Here is a 16471-nt window from a genome sequence, read left to right on the forward strand (position 1 = left end):
GGGTCTCCCCTATAGTCTTCCCATTGTTTACCAGACCACTTTTTAAAACGACACTGTAGGAACCTTACTGTTAAATACCTCATCCTTTTTTATCACAAATTATTTTCCTGAGAAGGAAACACAGACAGATGCGGTCTTCGGAAACACCAGTGCCAAGCGGCACCTGGGGTGATCTGGGATAAGAACCTTTGGCTGACGGGCAAGCCCGGGTGTGTGAGGCAATGCCACTTGCCTGGGAACTCTTCCCAACAGGAAGAACACAGAGGCCTGTGTCTCCTCCTTCTAATGTGTGTTGTTTCTTCTGATGCGTCTTGTTGCTGACTGGGGATCGCTGTTGCCCCATGGCTCTTTATTAAAAGTTGCTGCATGTAAATGTCAAGGCTTTCTATTTTGTCCCTCCTCTTCTCCCAACCCAGCCAAAACCTAAGTCAGAGACCACTGAGGACTCACTCAAAATCTTGGATCAGGTCCTTGCTTCCTTTTTGGGAGCAAGGCTTGTTTCCACGGGACTCTGGAGTATCATCTTTCTCTCTTAATTTTACTAATAAAAGGAATGTCTTCTAAGTAGGCATAATGTAACAACAAAATATACGTAGCCTCTAGAGGACGCTGATGTGGCCCGCGGCCACACATGTGTATGATTTCTAAGGAGCCAGCTGGAAGCACACTGGTCACAGTATATGTCAATGGTACATTTGCAGGAAAAAGCAAACCGTTTTCTGACCTAGTCTGTTGCTTAGTGACTGCTCACAAAAACTATAATTCAGGAAAGGGCATTGGTGACGCAGAACAAATGCTAGGCCTAGAGACAGAAAATGGAGGTGAAATAGTGCCACGCTGGTTAGGTGATTTAACACTTGGTAACCTTGTCTCTCAGCGGGCTGCATCAGGAGAGCCAGATGCCTACTTTATACATTAGACGGTGCCACAAGATGGGGGACGTGGCGTTCGGGCAGCACATGCTGCTTCAGGCCCTCCATACAGAGCGCCCAGCAGGGCGATGTCCCCACATGGCCTGGAGAAGGCGCACTCCCTCACCGATAGCTCCCCGGCCACTGAAGTTCCGTGTGTGTGCCTGGCGTGGTGCCCTTCCCTGGACTGCAAGCTCCTAGGTGCAGGGGCTCTGATTCACCTCCGTGTCCCCACTGCTTGGCATCCTGTGTGGCTCCTGGTAGGTTCTCACCGAAAGCTTGCTCAGGGACGAACAAGGGCTTGATGCAAAATAAGACAATGACCAGTCCGGAGTTGTCAGTTTCTGTTCAGTGTCACCAATTGCGTGCTGACACTGATCATCTCTCAATCAGTGAAGGTGAGTGACTAGACATCTCTCTGGATAGAAATTCTTTGTCTTCCTTCCTTAGCGTGCAACATATGCATTTTATTCAACATAGATAAATGTCTCCTCCAGGAGCCAAAGCCACTTGGCTCCCGCTTCAGATGCTGAAGTCTGCATAGCAAGGAATACTGGATACCTTACTGACTACTTATTATTTGATGGGCCCTTTTACTGGTGTGGAAAATGAGAGGTGAGCAGAAAAATAAAAATAAAAAAATTTTTAAAAGTCCAACCTCTCTGGCAGGGATCCCTTCCAGAAGGGACGGATGCAAGTGAATTTATTTTAAGGTGAGCTGGTTTTTAGACTATGGTGGAAAGAGCAGCTGATTTGGACCCATTCGCAGTGATGAAATGGTAAATTCGTATTAAGTGTTGGGCTGGGAAAGTCCCTTCTGTTTTCCAAGCTTGGGCTTCCTCATCTGTAGGCTGGGGATAGAAATCCATCCGTGACAAGGCTGCCTACTGGGTTTACTGAAGTGATGGCCGTAAATAGCCAGCCAGTGTCTGCTGGATCACTTGATGGGCTCTGCTTATCTGTGCCTCCTCGCCCCCTTCCACGCTGTCTGATTGACACCAGGTGGATTCATCGTACTGCAGTTGCCCAGGGTCACTGAAATATCATTTCCTATAGAACAAAAAACCTTGGCCCATCTTACATCTTTTCTTCTGCAGTTTAGGTCCTGGAATACTTACATACATTTTATTTCATTTCCATTCATAGGCTTCAAATTTTACACTAATGGAGACTTCCATGTATTGATTTCATTTCACCAGAAAATTTCCAGTTCCCAAACCAAAGATTTAATGAAAACTGTCAAGGGGTTTTAGCTTCAAATTCAGAAACAGTTAAATCACAAATGCAGCACAGCAGCACGTTATTCTAGAAGGTTGGCAGTTTGTATACAAATGTACACACCATCAAGTAAACAGAGAAGGAATGAAAATGCCTGTTAATGTCTTAATCTCTTTCCTTCTTCTACGTGCGTGTCAGTTGGCTTTTTCCCAGGAGTTTATTTCTCCCTAAGAGCCTCGGCTGTCTCCAGTGTTCCTGTAAGGCCAGGCTGCCTCTCAGCACTGCACATTTTTCTGGTGTGTGAGCTGCGGAACACTCCCCCTGCACTTTTTGCACCAAGGGGATCGATACCAGAGTGGGTTAACCTCCTGCAGATAGGAGGAATCCATGCCTCATGCTTTCCTTGGAAACGTGTCACTCCCAGGATGGGTGTGGAGTTGCATCTGTTTATAGCTCTTTCTCCTTCGCTGGTTCTTCAGAAATCACCAGGGCTACCAGGAAGATTTGCTTAGCATTGCTTTGTAAAGGACGGTCTGAATTTAGAGCCCAGTTACATGCATACTGGCATGAGCTCATTGTCTCGTGTGCGAATATGCAGCAGAAACTCCTTTTAGTTTCTTAAACTGCTGGATGATGCATTCTAACTAATTAGATATGCGCCTTGCCCATTGTAGGTCCCTGTGCTGGAGCCTGCCGGCTGCCTACCCCAACATCCATTCCCTTCTTCCTTCCTAAAAATCCCTTCATTAGCACACCAAGTTTTGGCTGGGCTCAGTACTACAAGAATGGAAAGACCACCTTTCCCACCTTTCTTTGTAGCTAGATTTGGCCACATGAGCACGTTTTCCTCCATGTGATATGAAGCAGGACATTCTGTGGACTGTGGGGAAGTCCCTGGCTCAGTCCAGGATCCCTAGAAAAGAGGCCCCAGGCAAGGCTTAAGTACTAAGACTTTCTCGGGAAGTGTAATCATGGGGCAGCAAAAGTGAGGAAAAGGGACTAGGAGGCAGGAGGGATGGAGGGCAAGCACGAGGTGGTGCCTCACAGAGCTGCCTCAGCATTGCAGGGAAGCAGGGCAGGTTGCTAGGTCACACACGGCTGCTCTCAGACAGGAACAGTCCTCTTGAAGAGAAGGGGGCAGTTTATCTGCCAGTGTCCTGTCTCAAGCCTCTTATTGGTCCAAGCTTGACCTCTGATATATTAAGTCCATACCCTGCTTCCTCGTTGTATTTCAGCCCGTGGGGTAGCCTTGAGGAAGACCAGTTTTGGCACCCTGTGGCATAGAGCTTCCTCTGAGACCAGAAGTGAAGTGTCAGAGCCTGTGTGGACACCAGCATTGCTACTATCTGCTTGTGGTAGGAGCAATAGAGGCCAGGATGAAGCCTGCCCTCACCTCAGACACAGCTGAGGCAGCTCTTGAGCATGCTGCTAAGCCCTAGCAAATCTGGGGTAGAGCAAAAGCTGGGGTGGGTATGTCTTCTTAAAAAAGGAGTTGTGCCCTGGAATATAGATGTGATGGTTGGAGCACTGGCAGCCATTTTGAAGCTCAAGGGAGAGGGCAAAATGCTAAAAATGATGGAGTGGGATCTAGAACAAAGCCTCTGTTCCTGATGCATGTTGAAGTTAACCTCTAGATGTCTGTTAGTTGTAGTGATGTCTTTTAAATGAAAGGGAAATAAAATTCTATTTTGTTTAAACTGATGTTATATTTCATTTATATATAAAGCCCAAACTAATTTTAACTAATACCACAAACAAAAATTATTTGTTGGATGAATGCATAAATACCTCCGTTCATTAAAATTTGTTTTATGTCTAGAAGAGCATATTTAGCGCAATGCACTTAACACCAAGTTCTGTCCTCTGGATTGGTGTGAATCCTATCTATTTCATCGAGATTGGTTCTCATAGGTTCCTGCCTGTGCGCTCCAGGCCTTGCACACACTGATCATGCGAGTCTCTGCCTTATGGCACATTAATTTCTCCTTCCTTCCCTGATTTCCCACATGCTGTCTGCTCACATCTGACACTCACCCTCCATTTAGCAACTAGCCTCTTGTCTTTTACGATCCCCTTTAAATGTCAACTCCTCCATGAAGCCCTCTTGTACCCTCTGGGCAGAAGGTTCTTGCCTCACCTCCTATATCATGCTGTGGTGGCCGCACTGCACTGGAACCGGTCTCTGTTTTCTGGGACAGTCCCTGCCCCATGCTGCCTTCTCCCCAAACAGGCCCCAGCCCATGAGAACACAGTCCCTGTGGACATACAAGGCTGCCTTCAATCTCCTCCGCGTCCCTGTCTTGCACTCTGAGGTTTCCATATCCACCCCTCTCTCTCCTCCCTTCCACCCTTCCTTCCTCCTCCTCACTCTTTTCTAAAGGCTTGGCATGTTTTCCACAGAGAAAGCCAACGGGAACCAGCACAAGCTCCCGGCCATGCCCGTCAGCCTCCGGGTAGCTGTGGACACTGCCTCTCCCTGGGTGGCTCTCAGCCTCCTCCAATCAGGACAGACTTCGTCAGTGGGGACGAGCATTTGCTGCTCCTGCAGAAGGCCAGCACCACTATCATTTTCTAGAGCTTTCTGCTCATTCCAGAATTTGGCTGTAGCAATTTCCCCTGCTCTCTTCCACCATCAATTTTTGTGTCTCTACTGAATCATTCCCATCGCATATGAACATGTTGTAATCATTCTCCTAGCTGGAAAGAAAACAGCTTCTTTTACCCATGTCAGCTGCTGCTGCATTTCTCTACTCCTCTGTGTAGCAAACCCCACCCCGGGCTGATTTCTAGTCTTTATTTCTCCTCTAATTCTCCCTTGAATCGCCTGCAGTCAGGTTGACTTTCCCCCCTCCCAAGGTCATCAATGGTCTTGTCATAGCTAGATCCAGTGGTCAGTCTTCAGTCCTGACTCCAGGTACCTATTGCTGTCTAGCAAGGCACCCCCAAACTTAACCAACAATCTGTTCTTATGAATCAGAGCTTCCTCTGTTGACTGGGCTCAGCGGGGTGCTTCTAGCTGGGATTTCCCTGTGGTGGCAGTCGGATGACAGCTGGGCTGGAGTCACCTGAAGGCTCCGCTGGCACACAGGTGGCCGGCCACTGGTGCTGCCTATTGGCTGCAACTGCACCAGGGATCTTTGACCAGAGAACCCACATGTGGCCTCTCATGATGCTGGCCTCTCAGAGCGTGACAGTCAGGTTCCGTGAAGGAGTATTCCAAGGGCAAGCGTTCCAGGAAATAAGAAGCAGAAGCTGCCAGGACACCCAGGGGCTCTGCCGGGAGCCAGTGCAGGCTCATTCTGCTTCATTCTATTGGTCACAGCAGTCCCTGGGCCCATCTAGTTTCAAGGAATGGGGGCGGGTGGGGGAGAAATGCAGCCCACCTCTTGATGAGGGAGTGAGTGGCAAGGTCACATGGAGGAACATCTGGCACGCTGCACTACTCTTCTTTCTGAGCACTTCCTGGACAGTGCTGTCCTCGTTCCCCAGCTCCCTAGCTGCCTGTCCTCAGTGCCTTTGCTGGACTTCTCACCATCCCAGGCTCTGCACGCTGCAGCTCTGCAAGGTGTGGGCTCTTCTCTTCTTTCCTGTCTACAGCTTCTTCCTAGATTTCCTGATGCAGCTCTGTGACTTTGAGGGGTGCATGTCTGTCTGGGCCTGAGGCAGGTCCAACAGGGGTCTGATAAGGTTCACACATCTCTAGGTAATTGCTCTGGGGTTCAGACGAGTGGGGCTTTTTCTCCAGAGGAGTTCAGAAGGAGCTGCCCCCTCCCCACCCAGGGTGGTCTCTCTAGAGTTAGAAAGCAACAGACTGACCCTGTGGCCCGTATTACTACAGTTCACCAACACGCCCCCCTAGTGTTCTCCCCTGAGAGAACAGTACTTCTTGCTCCCCTTGAATTGGCTAGGACTACCTGACTTGCTTTGGTCAGTGGCCTGGAAGTATTTTATTACCAACACTTGCCTCTCTCTTTCTTCCGCTGCCTCCTTGATTGGGGAAACGTGTACTGATATGGAAATACCATGGGTGGCACTGAATGCCAATCCCACAGGCCAAGAAATGCCTGGGCCCAGGACAAGCTTGGGACATGTGAAACACAAACTCTGACTGTGCTAAGTCACTGTGATTTGGGTTGTTACCACGCTGTAACTGTCTGCCAGGCCTGATAGAATGCTTAACTGGGCTTTTCAGAAAAACAGGGCAAATTCCTTGTATGATTCCAATATAGAAGATAGAAACCTTCTCACCACACGCCCACCCTTCTCTCCCACATGTGTGGGAGAGAAAGATAGAAAGACAAAGATAGAAAACAAAGATTTGGAGTTTCCAAACATTCTGGATGGTGTCTTCTAAAGCACTAGGGATTCAGCAACATTTCATATTTGTCTCCAAGTGTCCCTCCCCAGAGGAGCGAGGTGGAGTCCAGCCCTGCCTCCAGCTGAGAGAAAAGGAGCACCCCACAGCGGCCACTTGCACAGCTATGGAAGAGCTGCATTCCATCAAACCCCTGCCTTTGCTGAATGCCCACCAACAGGCTGCCAGCGTGAACATGAACGAGACAGAACCTGCTCTTTGGGAGTTCATGATATGACGGGGCATGTGCTGTGTCTGCTCATTCACTCAACCAGCATTTACTGGACACCTGCTGCATGCAGCTCTATTCTAGGTCCCTGGGACGCAGCAGGGAGCAGAAGCTATCGAACGAAGTCCAGGCCCGGCAGGCTCTTCCTTTCTGGGCGGGATGGGGACAATCAGTGCTAAGTACCAGGAGAAAAGGGGAAAGAGATTGAAATGTGACCAGGGAAGCCTGGCCTCAAATAAGCCAACCCCTCAAATAGGGGGATATTTGAATGGAGACTGCAAGCATAGTGAATGAGACAGCCAGGTAGGCTCCAGGGGAATGGGTCTTCCAGGCCAGGGCAACAGCCAAGGCGAAGGCCGTGAGGTGGAAACTCACTCAGAATGTTGGAGAAACAGAGGCTTGGGGGCTCTGGAGTGTGGTAAGTGGGGTGGAGGGAGGCCAGGCTGAGGGTTCGGAGAGGTGTGGTGGCCCCTGTGCAGATACTGGGTGACAGTCTGGCCTGTTGACATTGCACTGTGGACAGCCCGGCAGGGGAGATTTCTACTAGGCCATGAGTATCCTAACATGCTGTCTGATTCTAAAGCTTAAGAGCCTGCCTGTGGTTCCATTCCGATGGGAAAGTACTCAACCATATTTTTGAAATGTTTCTAATGCGAACATCAATCGATTCCTGGGTAAAACCTGAGGAACAGGCTTATCTCTATGTACCTGTCTTAAAGTCACACAGCGTTATTTCATATCCTCAAATATTTAAACAGAGTTCAAGAAATTTAGATCTATTTTTCTTTTTCTTAGAGCATCCAGGATCTGCTACTTCCTGCTCCACACATGTGGAACTGTTCTGTTGAAATGTTTTTTCTTCTCTTGCTTCCTGGAATTGGTTTGCTTAGGGAAATTGGTTGAGAGGGAGACGTGTTTATCCCTGGCACACTCATAGGAGCCCTTACCGGGGAGGCCGCCTAACCTGTCGGCATCCACACTGAAGCTAACGTTATTATACCAGCCCAGGGACGCAGGTCACGACATCTTGGCTCTGGGAAAACCTCCTCTTCTGTTCAGCCGGGATGGGTATTCGTAGCGTATGTTCAGGCGTGTACATCAGAGGCACAGGTTTCAGAGCCGAACAATAATTGGAAAAAGCTATAATCACCAGAATCAATTCCCAATTCCTGATGCTACAGCTGTTTGCTGCTCTCCATTTTAAATTGGATTTTTCTTTGAGGATGTGGTATTTCAGAACAAATCATCATCCATCTAGTTTTCGATGGAAGCTCCCTGGATCCTCGCAGGGAAATTAGACCAGACAAAGAAACGAAGGGAGGAGCAGATGGGCCCATTTTTCAATTTCCGTTCAAGTGGGCCTCCAGGAAAAGTATCAGAACAGTCACAAGGTACCTGAAATGTCATCTCCAGAGCATGTGATGGTTGGGTTCTGGAGACAGTGTTCTTTGTTATCACATTCCAGAGGTGAAATGTAGACGTTAGTGGGTGATTTGGGTGGAAGGCTGGTAGTGAGGAGATCTCCCATAGCACTGTGGACTGAATTGTGTCTCCCCAAGTTCATATGTTGAACTCCTAAACCCAGCACGTGGTGGTCAGGGTGTCAATGTTGAAAGTGATAAGTCTAAGTCATATCTGGGGCAAGAGATGCCAGCACTGGACACCCGGGACCATGGGTTCACCTAACCTATGGCCAGGCAAGGCCAGGCAGCCCAGGCCTCCCTGTGCAAGGGCTGCCCCACAACACTGCTGCAGGGAGCAGAGCATACCCCAGCCCTGTGTAGACCAGTGAACTGCTGGCAAGAAGTATTCCTGCTCCTCTCCTCAGAAAGTCCGTCGTTCTCCCCTGGGAGGGGAAGGAGAGGTGGAAAGTGTCCAGAAGCATCAGCCTGGTGGACATGGAAGGAAACTCCAGGAAGAGGGCAACAGCATCTCCCTCCCTGCGCAGTCCAATTCAGGAAATGGAGTTTAACCCAGTAAAAGGGTAAACAATTACAGAGTGTGAAAACAGCCCAAAGGAAACATCGGTGCAGTGCAGGAGGGCCAGAGTTGGAGAACCCATGCTCGATGTGATGCAAGGTGGTGGCATTCAGGCTGATGGCGTGGGAGCAGCATCATGGCCAAGAGCAAGAGGGAAGATGTTTGGGCAGAGGGAACAGCGTGGCCCAGTCCTCAAAATGTGAAAGAAGGCACCGTGTGTGTTCGGAAACAAAAGAAAGCCAGAGATTGTGGCATGGAGGGCAGGAGGCGTGTAAGGGGAGAGAAATGGGAAGTCCTGTAGTGTGGGTTGATGGAGAAGAGGCTGAGAGTGGGAAAGCCTTCAGGATGCCACAGTAGGCCCAGGTTGAGGCGGTGCAGCTGGGACCGGGCATAGCAAGCGTCCTGGAAAGCCCGCAGCAGAGACATGGTTCAAGAGGAGGGACTGGCAGGCTTTGCTCGTCACTTCTGCACATAGAAAAGGAAAAGGTAAGAGCCGAGGAGGAATCTGGCAGTGGAGTTTTGCAAAATTCTGTGCTGGCGCCTTGTGGACCATTGGACTCTAGGTGGTTATTTTTGTGAACAATGGCCACAGGTGCCTCTAAGACATTAACTGGTGGTTTGAAGTCATGTAAATCATGATTACAGGGGCTGCCTTTGAGGATTAGAGACTTGAGTTTGCTGGCATAGAGGCTGGTGGTGGGGTAGTGGGAAGAAGGTCCAATGGAAGGAAACAAAACAGTACCTCATGTTACTGGTTTCACCTTTGTGCTGTCTCTTCTTGTTCCTCTGCACGGATTCAGTCAAACAGTGGCTTATTTCTTAAGTCCATTATAAAGTATTAATAGATCCACACTTTTTTTTTCCACATGACTTTTCTGGAAACATCTATTTTAAGCAAGACTTGAGAAGCTTTCAGGAAAATCTAGTCACTCCTTAATCCACCGGGCAGGTGCAATAGAAGCAGCTGAGAGGGAAAGAGAATGTGTTTCCACGGCACCTGGCCAGCCAGTTCAGCTCTAATCCAGTAGATGAACGCTCTGTAGACCTACTTTGAGCCTTTTTCCAATCCTCCTTGCTGCTACTCCCTGTGGAATGTAAAATTGCCAGGAGATTAAAATAATCACATTTAACTCCATCAGGAGTCCCTCAAGGGTTTTCAGGGAAATGATGTTTTCTGATAAATGCACAAATTTATCCAAACCACCTTTATTTTATTTGGTATTTATCTAGAGTGGTCAGCTAAATAGTCTCCCCAAAGATGTCCGCATTCTAATATCTGGAGCCTGTGAATGTATGACCTTATTTGGCAAAAGTCCCTTTGCAGATAGAACTAATTTAAGGATCCTGAGATGGAAAAACTCTCCGGGATTATCTGGGTGGGCCCAATATATAGCCAGGATCTTCATAAGAGAAAGGCAGACAAGTTAGAGATGGAGTTAAGAGAGAAAAGATGAAAGGACAGAAGGAGACACTGGAATGATGCCCCTTGTAGGTGGAGGAAGCCGCTGTGAGCCAAGGAGTGTGGGAAAAGGCCAGGGGGCATATCTTCCCCTGGAGCTTCTAGAATTAACACTGGCCAGCAAACACCTTGATTTTAGCCTGATGAGAGGAATATAGGACTTCTGACCTCCAGAGCTACAGAATAATAAGTTCATGTTGTCTGAAGCCAACACATTTGTGCTAATCTGTTGCCACAACTACAGGAGCTGAGATGTCCTTCACATTAAACCTGCAATGATCTAATCACACAGGGTGAACACAGAACTGTGTGTTCCCGTTGAATTCATGTTTCTAAGTCATTTTATACCCTGTCCTTACTTCGCCCGGGTTGATTGTGACACTATTATTACGTAATGAAGTCCTTTTCCTCAACAAAACAAGAGGATCTTAGCTGGTTTTTGTTTGGGATGGGCGCAGAGCCAGCATCTAAAGTTGCCTTTTTACCTGGCTATTTACCGGGTGGTCACAATCTGGAAATAATGATAATATTACTTTACCTTGGAATGGAACATAAATCAAACATCAAGGCTGGGCACAGTGGCTCACGCCTGTAATCTCAGCACTTTGGGAAGCTGAGGTAGCCGGATCTCTTAAGCTCAGGGGTTCGAGACTAGCCTGGGCAACAGGGTGAAACCCTGTCTCTCTGAAATACAAAAAATTAGCCAGATGTGGTGGCACGTGCCTGTAGTCCCAACTACTTGGAGGGCTGAAGTAGGAGGATTGCTTGAGCCTGGGAGGTCAAGGCTGCAGTGAGCCGAGATCGCGTCACTGCACTCCAGCATGGGTGACAGAGTGAGACCCTGTATTAAAAAACAAAATGAATACACATTCATGTCTGTTCTTAGAGTTGGTCACCACCTTGTAGAATTTTCTGTTAATGTTGTCCGAGATACTGCTGAACTGCAGCTATGTAAATAGGCATGAAGATGGCTGATGGAGCTGTATTGTTTTCATGAGTCAGTAAATTATATTATTCATTGCAGGGCTTTGATTAGACATTGGTGGCTGCTATAGATTTTGTTAACTGATTTGATAACTTTATATGAAATTCATTTATTCTCCCCTCAAATATTCACTGAATGCCCACTGTGTGCCCAGCATGGCACTTTAGGCCCTGGGAAGTCAAGGATGAGCAAAATAGACCCGGCTCCTGATCCATGAAAGTCCACTAGAAAGTGAGAGTCACACACACAGTGCGTGGCAATCGAGGACAGTGGTATGTGGCAGAGGGCCATGAGGCCAAGGAAGGGGTCTGGGGCATCCTCAGAGGGGTGGGGACCGAGCTGGAGGCTGAGGCATGAGGAGTTGACCAAGCAAAGCAAGGATCATGCTGCAGTATGGGGAAGCCTGTGGCTGCTGGGGACATGGCCAGCCAGGTGGTGAGCAGTGAGCAGGGCGGGATGGGGTGATGAGTGCTTGGTGGTCGGGGCTCTAGCAGGCATTCTGGTCCCTTAGGAGCAAGGAGCATGTCTCAGGCTGCAAGCCCAGGAAAATAGCCCAGGGAGAGGATTCTCCAGGATGTGCCTCAGTGAGGGGCAGCTCCTGAGGGCGGTAGGAGAGGCCTCAAAGGAAGGGAGCAAGGATGTCTCAGCTGTGCCCAGCCTCAGCCCGATGCCATGGTGTGTCAGGCACCAAGGGACCCACAGCTCTGCCTTCCTCCTGCTGCAGCTTTCTCTGCTGTGGCTATCACTCAGCACTACGAGTGCAGGTGCGCCTGTGACCACATGAGTGGTGTGAACAGGTGCATGCGGGTGTGTATGAGTGTGAGTGTATGTATGTGTGGTGTGCTGTCTGCGAATATGGGAATGTGAGTGAGTGCATGTGACATGTGAATGTGCTGTTTGTATGTGTGTGTGAATCTGCGTGCACGTGGCAGTGTGTGTGGATGTGTGGGATTGCTTGTGAACACATGTCCATGTGCATGTGTATATGTGTATTGTGTCAGTGGATTTGTGTATGTATGCGTGAGTGTACCAAGTGTGTGTGTCAAGAGTGTACGTGCCTGTGTGTGTTTGTGGGTGTGTGTGAGAGAGTGTTGAGTGTGTGAGTGCTTGTGTGTGTTAGAGTGAGTGGATGTGTGTATGTATGCATGAGTGTGCCAAGTGTGTATGTCAAGTGTGTACGTGCCTGTGTGTGTTAATGTGTGTGTGTGGGTGTTGTGTGTGAGTGCTTATGTGTGTTAGGGTGTGTGGGGGGGTGTGTTGAGTGTGTGAATGCTTTTGCGTATTAATATGAGTGGATGCATGTATGTATGCGTGAGTGTGCCAAGTGTATATGTCAACTGCGTATGTGCCTATGTGTGGGTGTACGTAGGGGGGAGTTAAGTGTGAAAGTGCTTATGTGTGTGGGTGTGAGTGTGCATACCTGTGTGCATATGTATATAGTTATAGTGTGCAACATGATGTTTTGATATATGTATACATTGCAGAAAGGCTAAATCAAGCTAATTAATATACGCATTCCCTCATATACGTATTTGTTGTGGTGAGGATACTTAAAATGAATGCTTTTAAGAATTTTTTTTTTTTTTTTTGAGACGGAGTCTCGCTCTGTCGTCCAGTCTGGAGTGCAGTGGCCGGATCTCAGCTCACTGCAAGCTCCGCCTCCCAGGTTTACGCCATTCTCCTGCCTCAGCCTCCTGAGTAGCTGGGACTACCGGCGCCTGCCCCCACGCCCGGCTAGTTTTTTTTTTGTATTTTTTAGTAGAGACGGGGTTTCACCAGGTTAGCCAGGATGGTCTCGATCTCCTGACCTCGTGATCCACCCGTCTCGGCCTCCCAAAGTGCTGGGATTACAGGCTTGAGCCACCGCGCCCAGCCTTAATAATTTTCAAGTACACAATACATTGTTATTAACTATAATCACCACGCTGTACAATAGATCTCTTGAATTTATTAATACTAATATTAATTGAGTATTAATTGCTATCAATACTCCTCCTTCTGAGATTTTGTACTCTTTGACCAACATCTTCCCCAGCCCTGCTGCCCTTCAGCTCCCGGTAGCCGCCGTTCTACTGTCTGCTGCTGTGACTCTGACTTCTGCAGATTCCACGTGTAAGTGATGGGATCATGCAGTATTTTTCTTTCTGTGCCTGGCTTATTTCACTTAGCACAATATCCTCCATGATTATTCATGTTGCTGCAATATGACTTTTTTCTATATAAACGTTTTCAAACGGAGAGCCCATCAGTGGAAGATCCAGGTAGGTAGACAGATAGATGGACAATAGATAGATAGATGGATGGATGGATAGTAGATAATAGAGAAATAGATAATGCATAACATAGACAATAGATAGATATTAGAGAGATGATAGGTGATAGATAGTAAATAGATAGACAGGTACACTGAACAGACAGACAATGGCAGACCATGTATGGTAATAGAGGTCTAGCTCACAGTCTCTGCAGCTGTTGGCCCAGAAGAATTAGGACTCCGAAAAACTGCCAGCTTCCCGTTTTTTATTGCTGCTTCCAACTCAGAACCAACAACAGAATGTCAAATAGGCACCCTTCCTCAATCCCATGGGACATACCCCTCTTCTAGCAGGACACTCCAGCTTTCCCAGGCTGACAGCCTTCAGTAGGGCCCACCTGGGCCTTCCCTTTTCCCGCAGTGAAGCTTCCCCGCCCCTCAACCTGCCTGGGAGCCTCTGCAAACACAAGTGACAGTGGCCGACTGTCCTGCTGTAGCAAGTTCTGCATACATTGTCTGTCTTTGTTCACATTTGGGTAGATTTTATTATTTCCACTATATTTGTATATTTATAGAAGCACATGCAATCATTTTGGGCTTGTGTTTGGATAATGATTTTCAATATTAACACAAGCATATCAGGGACGATCTGGGTGTCCATCACACATGGGCGATGACGTCCATGCTATGTTTGCATGTTTACTTATGGCATTGTTCCCACTCACTGAAGTCGAAAAGGCCAAGCGAATAAATTCTGGTACCCAGAAATTGGAGTAAAGAGAGCGTTGGGGAGTAGACTTCTCTACCACACTCAGTGAATCGTGCATGCGTAAGTCAGAGACTGCTTCCTGAGGATTGAGGCTGTGTCCACGTCCTGTCTCTCTGGCATGGCTGGGAGCTGTGTCATGAAGGTGAAGGGGCCCCAAGTAGTAAGAGCCAGAGTCTCTGAGTCACTGCTTGGAGGAGAGCCACTTGCCAGCCAGGAGCAATCATTTTTGATTTCACATGAGTGCAAAGTAAACTTGAATTTTGTATCTCATTAAACCATGAGATTCTGGGGGTTTATCTGATACAGCAACTTTTAGTAGCTAAACGAATACAGAGATAAACAAAGAAATAAAGACAAAAGTAGCAGATCATGCCAGGTGCTCCATAGACCCCAGGGGCAGGGCAGAGTGAGTGCTGCAGCTCTTTGACAAGGTGGCGTGAAGCTGGCTCTAAGAAAGATCGCAGGAACAGTGAAGGAAGACACGTCTGCACAAAGACCCAAAGTGGTCAGGGCCTGGGCACTGGGAGAGCAGAAGGAAGACCAGTGGACCAGTACGTGAGATGTTGGAGGAGCAGGCAGTGGGCAGATCATGGGGAGTTTGGTGGGACGAAGAAAAAAGTGAATTATATTAAAAATGCAACGGGAATCTAACAACAGATGAAGCTACCGGATAACATCTAATAGTTGGATTTATGTTAGGTGGCAAATGGATGGCAGACAGCTAAGGGTGGGAGACAGGAGAGGGTGGCCATGGGGGGACTGCAGAGGAGCTGACAAGACTTGTCAACGGGTTAAACTATGGACGGAGAAGAACCTAGGCCACACCTGGACTGTTGACTGAGGACCTGAAAGAGAAGCGTCTCCAGAGAGATTAACCCGGGTTGGAAGGATGGATTATCCTTAGCCAGGAAACAAAGCCTTCCAGTTATTAACATCCTTAGAACAGCGTAGCTATGGGACAGACATTCTCTGTATTTGTTTTATTGAAATTAAAATCCAGAAACATTGTCTATAAAACTAGCCCTGAGGCAACAGCATAGGCTCTAAACCCAATATCGGTAAATTAGTTTCTTCAAAACGACATCAACTGTCACATTAAATTAATGCGCTTTCTTTGTCTTTTATTGGGTTTGTAGTTTTATAGTACTGAATTTAAAAATTATTTTGGTTTATAGTTATATAAAAGCTATAAAATGTGTGAAATATATGCCTAATTTCATGATGTTTCAGATTTAAGTCACATTGCAATGAGAATTAATGCAGGACATCTATGATGCATTCTTTTTTCTTCAAAAGAGATGTACAATTTGTTCAGTTTTGACAAAACTGTTTTAGTGCCCTGCTGAAAAATGCTGTTGTGGGCACACGACGATAGCCCCATTAGTCTCTGTGTGGAGAGAGACAGGATTCGGCTGAGGGTGTCTCCTGTCCTGTTCCTGTTGGGATCAGCTGCACACATTAGTAAGATAGTGGCCATCACTGGGAAAGAGCTCTGCTCCTGGCCTTGCTTGCATACGATCATCACCAGGGGAGTGCCCAGATTTCCGAAGTCCTGGTGCTAACCCTAGAGATGCAGATTTCATTGGTTTGAGTGAGGCCTGGGTGTTGGAGGCTTACAAACTGGGGCAGGTGATTTGAATGTGCAGGCCTGGTTGGGAGCAGGTGAATAGAGGCAAACCACTCAGCCCCATGGTCCACCAATGACCATGTCTCACTAACATGGGTCCACTAGGGAGTCAGCGGGAGGCACCCCTCAGAGGGAAAGGCACACACCTTTTGGACATCAGCTGGTAATATGAAACGGTGTGGCTCTGTAACCTCGCAGTGTCGTCACTAAAGAAGCAGCAAGGGAGAAATGCCAACACAAGACATTTTAAGACAGATAGGAACAGGAAATTCACCTTCCTGGCTTTAAAGAATATTTTTATTCAAATCTCAAAGTCTAGCTGGTCCCTGTTACGGCAGAGAGATGAAAGGAAGGGAGAGACGAGAAGGTGGCTTGATAGTCAGAAGCCCTTCTGGCAGGCAGGGTTAGGAGCCAACTTCCAGCCTACCGCTTATTTTATTTTATTTTCAGACGGAGCTTCACTCTTGTCACCGAGGCTGGAGTGCAGTGATGCCATCTAGGCTCACTGCAACCTCCGCCTCCAGGATTCAAGCAATTCTCCTGCTTCAGCCTCTGGAGTAGCTGGGATTACAGGCACCCGCCACCTCGCCCTGACTTTTTAAAAGGGCGCGGTGGGGGAAGTGTCCTCTAAGAGAGGTTCCTATCGGGGAGGTGTTGGGAGAGTGCTGACCGGACTTCAGTAAGC

The sequence above is a fragment of the Piliocolobus tephrosceles genome, chromosome 14 (assembly GCF_002776525.5).
Source record: "Piliocolobus tephrosceles isolate RC106 chromosome 14, ASM277652v3, whole genome shotgun sequence".
Taxonomy (NCBI): Eukaryota; Metazoa; Chordata; class Mammalia; order Primates; family Cercopithecidae; genus Piliocolobus; species Piliocolobus tephrosceles.